This window comes from Papilio machaon, chromosome 8, assembly GCF_912999745.1.
Source record: "Papilio machaon chromosome 8, ilPapMach1.1, whole genome shotgun sequence".
NCBI lineage: Eukaryota > Metazoa > Arthropoda > Insecta > Lepidoptera > Papilionidae > Papilio > Papilio machaon.
The window spans coordinates 80,626-86,625 of NC_059993.1; positions in this window are offsets into that span (position 1 = coordinate 80,626).

Below are 6,000 nucleotides of genomic sequence, written 5' to 3' on the forward strand. Positions count from 1 at the left end.
TTTTTTTTTCGTATTACTTTTTGAATGAAAATATATATATATATATATAAATCATGTTTTCCTATAGTGCCATGCCATGGACCCGGACTTATATACCTGTAATAAATATACCAAAGTAAATATGATTGTCAAAACACAATACAACACAAAGGCCACGTCTGATCTTTTACTAATGGCGATGTAATGACTGCGGTTAAATTTAACAAAACTATTAGTATTATTTGTTTGTTTGCTTTAAAATCAAAACATTAAACTAAATTAAAACAAAATTAACTAAATTAAAACATTTGAAGCAGTATGCTGTCAATTATGTAAAATAGCTAATTAAATTGAAGGATAAAGTTAAATCAAAATACTCTAAGTCAAATGATAAGGTTTTCAATGACATATCGGGCGCGGTGACGTGCACTTGAGTTAGTCCTGTGGTGTGCCAATGCTCTGCCAATCCTCTGCTAACCCTCATGTGATAGTCGGGGACGTGAAAGCTAGTATTCTGTACAGGTTTGACCATTCGCCCTGGATCAATCTTTCACCACACACTTTGAAATAGCTTATAAAACTTTAAAAATGTAGATTTTCACTTATCGACAAATTGAGGTAACACGTCGCAGCTTCACATGACATGAGTTTTTTGGGTTTGGTTAGAACTGGCATAATGTAATAAATGTGTTGGTTTATTATTTATTTAAAAAAAATAATGAATAAGCGGCTGGTTATCGTAATATCCGTCCACCAATACTTTTGTAAATTTTTGCAATCGAATATCCTTCCTTCGCAACTCACAGCAGTTTATTAAATTGTTCACAACTGTACCTATGTATGTATATTAAAACATTACGTGTAACATCAAACATTAAGGAAAACGTAGTGCGTGCGGGAATTATCTGCAGGTGTACCGAACTGCCACCTAGCGGCTGCTGTGTGCGGGGGCAAGTGCGGCGAGGAGCGCCAAGGTATCGCCACTTACTTTAATCTACGAAAAGTATTATTGCAAGTATTAATATACCTTAAATAGATTATTTCATCGTCAAAAGCATAAATTATATTATGTCAGTGTCAGGGTGTGAGACTGTCGCTGCGACCTGACACACATGAGATAGCGAAGCGGAAACATAATCAGCGTTGTTTTAAACATGTCCCTTTCTGTTATCTGCTGTAGTCGGTCTAAACTTTCGGTTAGTTGAGATAACCGCTACTAGAAAAAACAGTACTTAATCTGTTTGGTTTCGGAGGTTATCTGCCGCCCTCCCCCCCGGCCTCCGGCCCCCGGCGACTCCCCGGGACCTGCAACCCTTTACAAAAAATTAAAAATGTTCACATTTGAAATACTTCGCCTGCCACAGATTAGAGAAAATTTATTCGTAAGTTTTTTATACAGTGGCCCATAGTTTATTTGATATGTATGAATGTATGTGCATGTCACATGTGTTATGTGCTCATTTGAATAAATTTAATGAAAATGAAAGGTAACTTATTCAAATGCTTCTAACATAAATGTTTGTAATGCTCCACTGACAAAACGTATGACCAATTGGTAATTGCAAGATCTTTAGTAGAGGAGCAATAAATCAAAATGCTTCACTTGTCCTCGGAAGGAGTGATGGTTGCGCTTGGAGGCTGGAAGGTTGCGTGGCCATGTGGCAGCCAACTGTCCGCGCCCCCCGCGCCCCCCGCCGCCAGACCGCGGGCAACACTAATTGTTCCGGTATTATCATCGCAATCGCAAGTGACACCTTCCCCCGTGGACCGTATGTCCGGCGGCGCAGGGCCCACAACGGCGTGCAGGTGCGGCGGCCACACGCCGGTGCCAGATGGTCTCCGGTCTCCGGGATGCCTATTGTGTTGCGAAGTGTCAAAGTCGTCTTTATTAGGCCTGTGCCACACCGGCGCGGCGCTGGACGTCGCTGGACGTCTAGCTATTGTTTGCTAGATAAAACAAAAACAAGGTACACAAGGTGGCGCACATCTGCGGCGCTGCCATTGTCCCCGGCCCCGGCCACGGCTACACAATCATAATTGTATTAAGATAAGTTCAAATAAAACAAATATTTGTAAAACTTCTTTACTAAAAATACGACATTATAGCAAGCGGAGTAATCAGTGATAACAATTGTTGTTCGCGTTCATAAATAAACCTTTCAGAGACAGATTACATTTTGTTGTTTATTTTTTGTGAGGAAAGGGCAATAAGTTGTGATCTTTCGCTTATCTTACACATAAATGCAGTGCTTTTCCTTTGTCCATGTATTGGCCGCACTCCAAACAAATCAATAAAACTACAAAGGTACAATTCACCTAATAGAGGCAACAAGTTGTTGACAAATTATTTCCACTCTTTGTGACATTTACTTACAGCTAATTAGTAAGATTAATAAAGACTTTACACATTGTTTGCTAAAGTAATTCAATGAAGAAATTTATATCACACACGCATTAATCAATTTTTAAAAGTTAGATTTTACAATAAAAGTGTTTATTCTATAGAAGTGCCGAAGATATACCGAAGTGTACAGATTATTTTAATGAATCATTGTTTTTATAATTCTATGACAAAATTATTGGTACAAATACGTATACTTTTTGTCGTGACGGTCATTCATAAAACATTTGGAACTCGTTACAAACAATAAAACAAACTGTACATGAGGGGTCTTACCTCGAAACATGTGCTAGTGTTTACCAGGAGAATAAAGTATAAAAAAACACCAAAAAAACTATTGTGTCAGTATATGAGAGTTACAGATGCCTAATACTGAACAGTTCTGCAGTGTTTGCCCGCGCAATGCGTCATGTGGTTACTCCCAGACACCTCCGGCGGTCTGAACGGCCGACCTGCGGAGCACGCATTCTTCTAACCAAATAATTCAACTTAGATAACTGTGTATTTCGATTGCAGTTACATTTCTATGGATAAATATTCTAGTATCTACTGTTGTCGAAGAGACTGAACGGGAGGACAATATATATCGATACCAGTGTTACTGCAGTGGAGTTGTAGGCTTAGATTTAGATAGTAATTAAAGTAATCGAATTTGCTTTCAAAACAAAGGTGCCGTGCAATTGCATGCAAATAATTTACAAAGGTAAATGTTTCTCTTAGTTACCGGTTCTCCTCGTTTGCTCTGTGTGAAGTGACCACTGAGCTCCTTAAGATCTTTACTAAGCGGGACAAGTTGTGCGGCAACTGAATTCATCAGATACATTTTCTTATACTATACCATACGAGTGTTCCTGCCATCAAATTTGTACCTACCTAAATTAATTTATGATATCGAATCATAAATTGTGTGAAATATGTGTTTTAATTATTTGACATCGCGGAGGTACCTTTTAATTTCGCAATATCAATATATTCATCAATATGTTAAGTGGCAGGTAATTAAAGTGACGACTGTGATTGTTGGCAGAGAACAAAGAGCGATCAATCATTGTGATCTTCCGAGAACACGTCGATACGATATGATCTGCGGCGGTAGCGGCGGCGACACGTGAGCGTTGCGTCGGCGATCCTTCGCCCCCGCCCTTATCTTATCGGCGACGCACACACGCACACGGCGCTCATTGACGTCAGCCACGTTCGTAGGCCGCAGCTCGCAACACCTCGAGCGGCCGAACGCGTCGCGCTTAGCGCGCAGTCATAGCGCCTACATTGGCGTGGCGGCGGTGGCGGCGGCAGCGCACCTCGCCGACCCGACCTCGGCCCGCGGCCCGCGCCCTCATTTCTACGAGGTTCACTTCTACGACGCAGTATCATTAAAAATAACAGAGCCAATAACCTTACGTCCGTGCGGCGAAAACACATACGTATGTATGTGGCGTTGCCGGAGTTTGTTATTATTTTAATCGTTATTTTTGTGCCGGTGTCGCGGTTATCAAAGGTCAATCGACAGCCGAGATATTAACCTATTTATTCGACACGCAAAAATCTCCTACATTGCATATCTAAAGTTAAGCTACGACATTTTATGAAACAAGCGATTACGAACTGCGTCACGTGCCGTGAGATTTACAACATCCTTCTTTTGACACCAGATCTTGTCATCTCTGATAGTTTTGACTTCTTTCATTTCAATCGTTCACTCTATTCTTAATGTCGTCACTCACACACAATGTTTAAATCGAATACTTAAGTAAATACATAAATTAGACTAAGTTTTTCATGATTCCATGTTTAGTTATATGACATAGATAACCTTGTGATTAAATAAATAAAATTAGTTAAAACCGGGGTATTAACGAGGAAAAGAGCTGAACAAGGGCAGCATCTTCAGGATGAAACTTATTAGAACTAATTTCTGATAATAATTTCCTGCTTCGTGTTTTTTGTATTTCCTTTGACGCGTATAAAATTTTATGAGGTTGTTCATGAGGAATGTCCAAGGCAGGAGAGCAGATAATGTCTAATTCGCATTATAAATGTGTGTAAATATGTTGTTTGGTTTTGTGCGATTGTTTCACAATGTTGTCGAGCAGCGCGCAGTAGGTGCAAGCGGCGCGGGCGCTGTTATCGCGGGGCTTCACCTCCGCCCCCGCCGTGCGACGCCGACGTACCAGGAAAAACATCTCGCAATACTCGCGCCATTTTTATTTTATAAATATAGGTACATAGGTACGTAGCTTAAAAATACACATATATTTTTGTTTTGGTTTCGTGTCCTTGCGTGCATGTTATTAATTTTGACAACATTTAACTATTCTGTTTAAAACTTGTCAAAATAATTTTAGACATATTTTATTAATAATTGATAATTTAAATTAGTTGTGACTTATCGTTGTCAACAAGGTAGAAGTCGTCGTACAATGGATACGTGTAGGCGGCGCTGGTGTGCGTTATCTACGCACACGCCGACATGTTGTGTGTGTGTGTGTGTGTGTGTGTGTGTCATTCATGCTGCGACTATTTCCTGCACTATCTGCTAAATAACATATTCACCTTATCCGGTAACTGTTGCAATAATTATTGTGACGTTAACTTTATATTCTGACACTATATATATTATATGTGAACTATTACACTTTCCAGGAATTGATAAGAAATGTGCACTCAAAATATTTTGATGGTCATGTAACTGCCTATTGTAAGATCTTGCCGCAAGGTCTTTACAGTTGAATGTCAGTGTTTGAGTCTAGGGGATGACGAAAATTGTCACTCAACAAAAAATCGCAAAAAATTATACATTCATTAACTCGTTAAACTTGCTCTTTATTGTGTTTTGTCTTAGATCAGCGAGACTTATTCAGGGAATTTCAATTTCCAGTTTAATATATTCACCCCTGGCATATGGTTCAGTTGTAGAACCTTGTGTGTTATAACAAAATAAAATTGAATAGATAACACGTAACTTTTTGAAAATGTATACTTCTTGATACTTTTAAAATGTTTTGATTAATTCATAGTAAGATGTCACAATTCAATATCTTATAGATTAGAAAAAAATAGATAATAATATTATAAACAGCACAGAATTTAAAGCAAAACCTAAGTGAGACTGAATGTCGTAATAATAAAGTGTCACCATTAATAAAACACTTCTCTTCACATTGTTTATACGTTACACCTGGGCACCTGACTAATTACTTGAAGTTCAAGAAATGGAAGACATTTAATGTCCTCGCCAGTACATGGCGGACGCCGTGTCGTTCGCCGTCGCGTCGCCGGCACCGGTCACTGTGCTGACCTCTGGCTTGCGCGTGCGCCTGTGTGCGCTGCATCTGTGTGCACTTCCTACAACACACACACTTGCTCCGCTCGCATCGATTATTATAAAATTTTCTGTAAAATACATATTTCGATACTGTATAAAAATCTGCTTTTATTTTGTTTAATTGGTAATGGTTAATTACCAAAAATCCAATTAGAGTGACCAGGTACCAGGTGGTAGCGACAGCAACATCTGTCACCGCCTGGGTCCCCTCGGTCAGTGCAACAACACCACCTCACTGAATGTAGACGTCACGAAGAGTATTCAACATTTTGCTGGATCAATGAGGTGCCGAAAG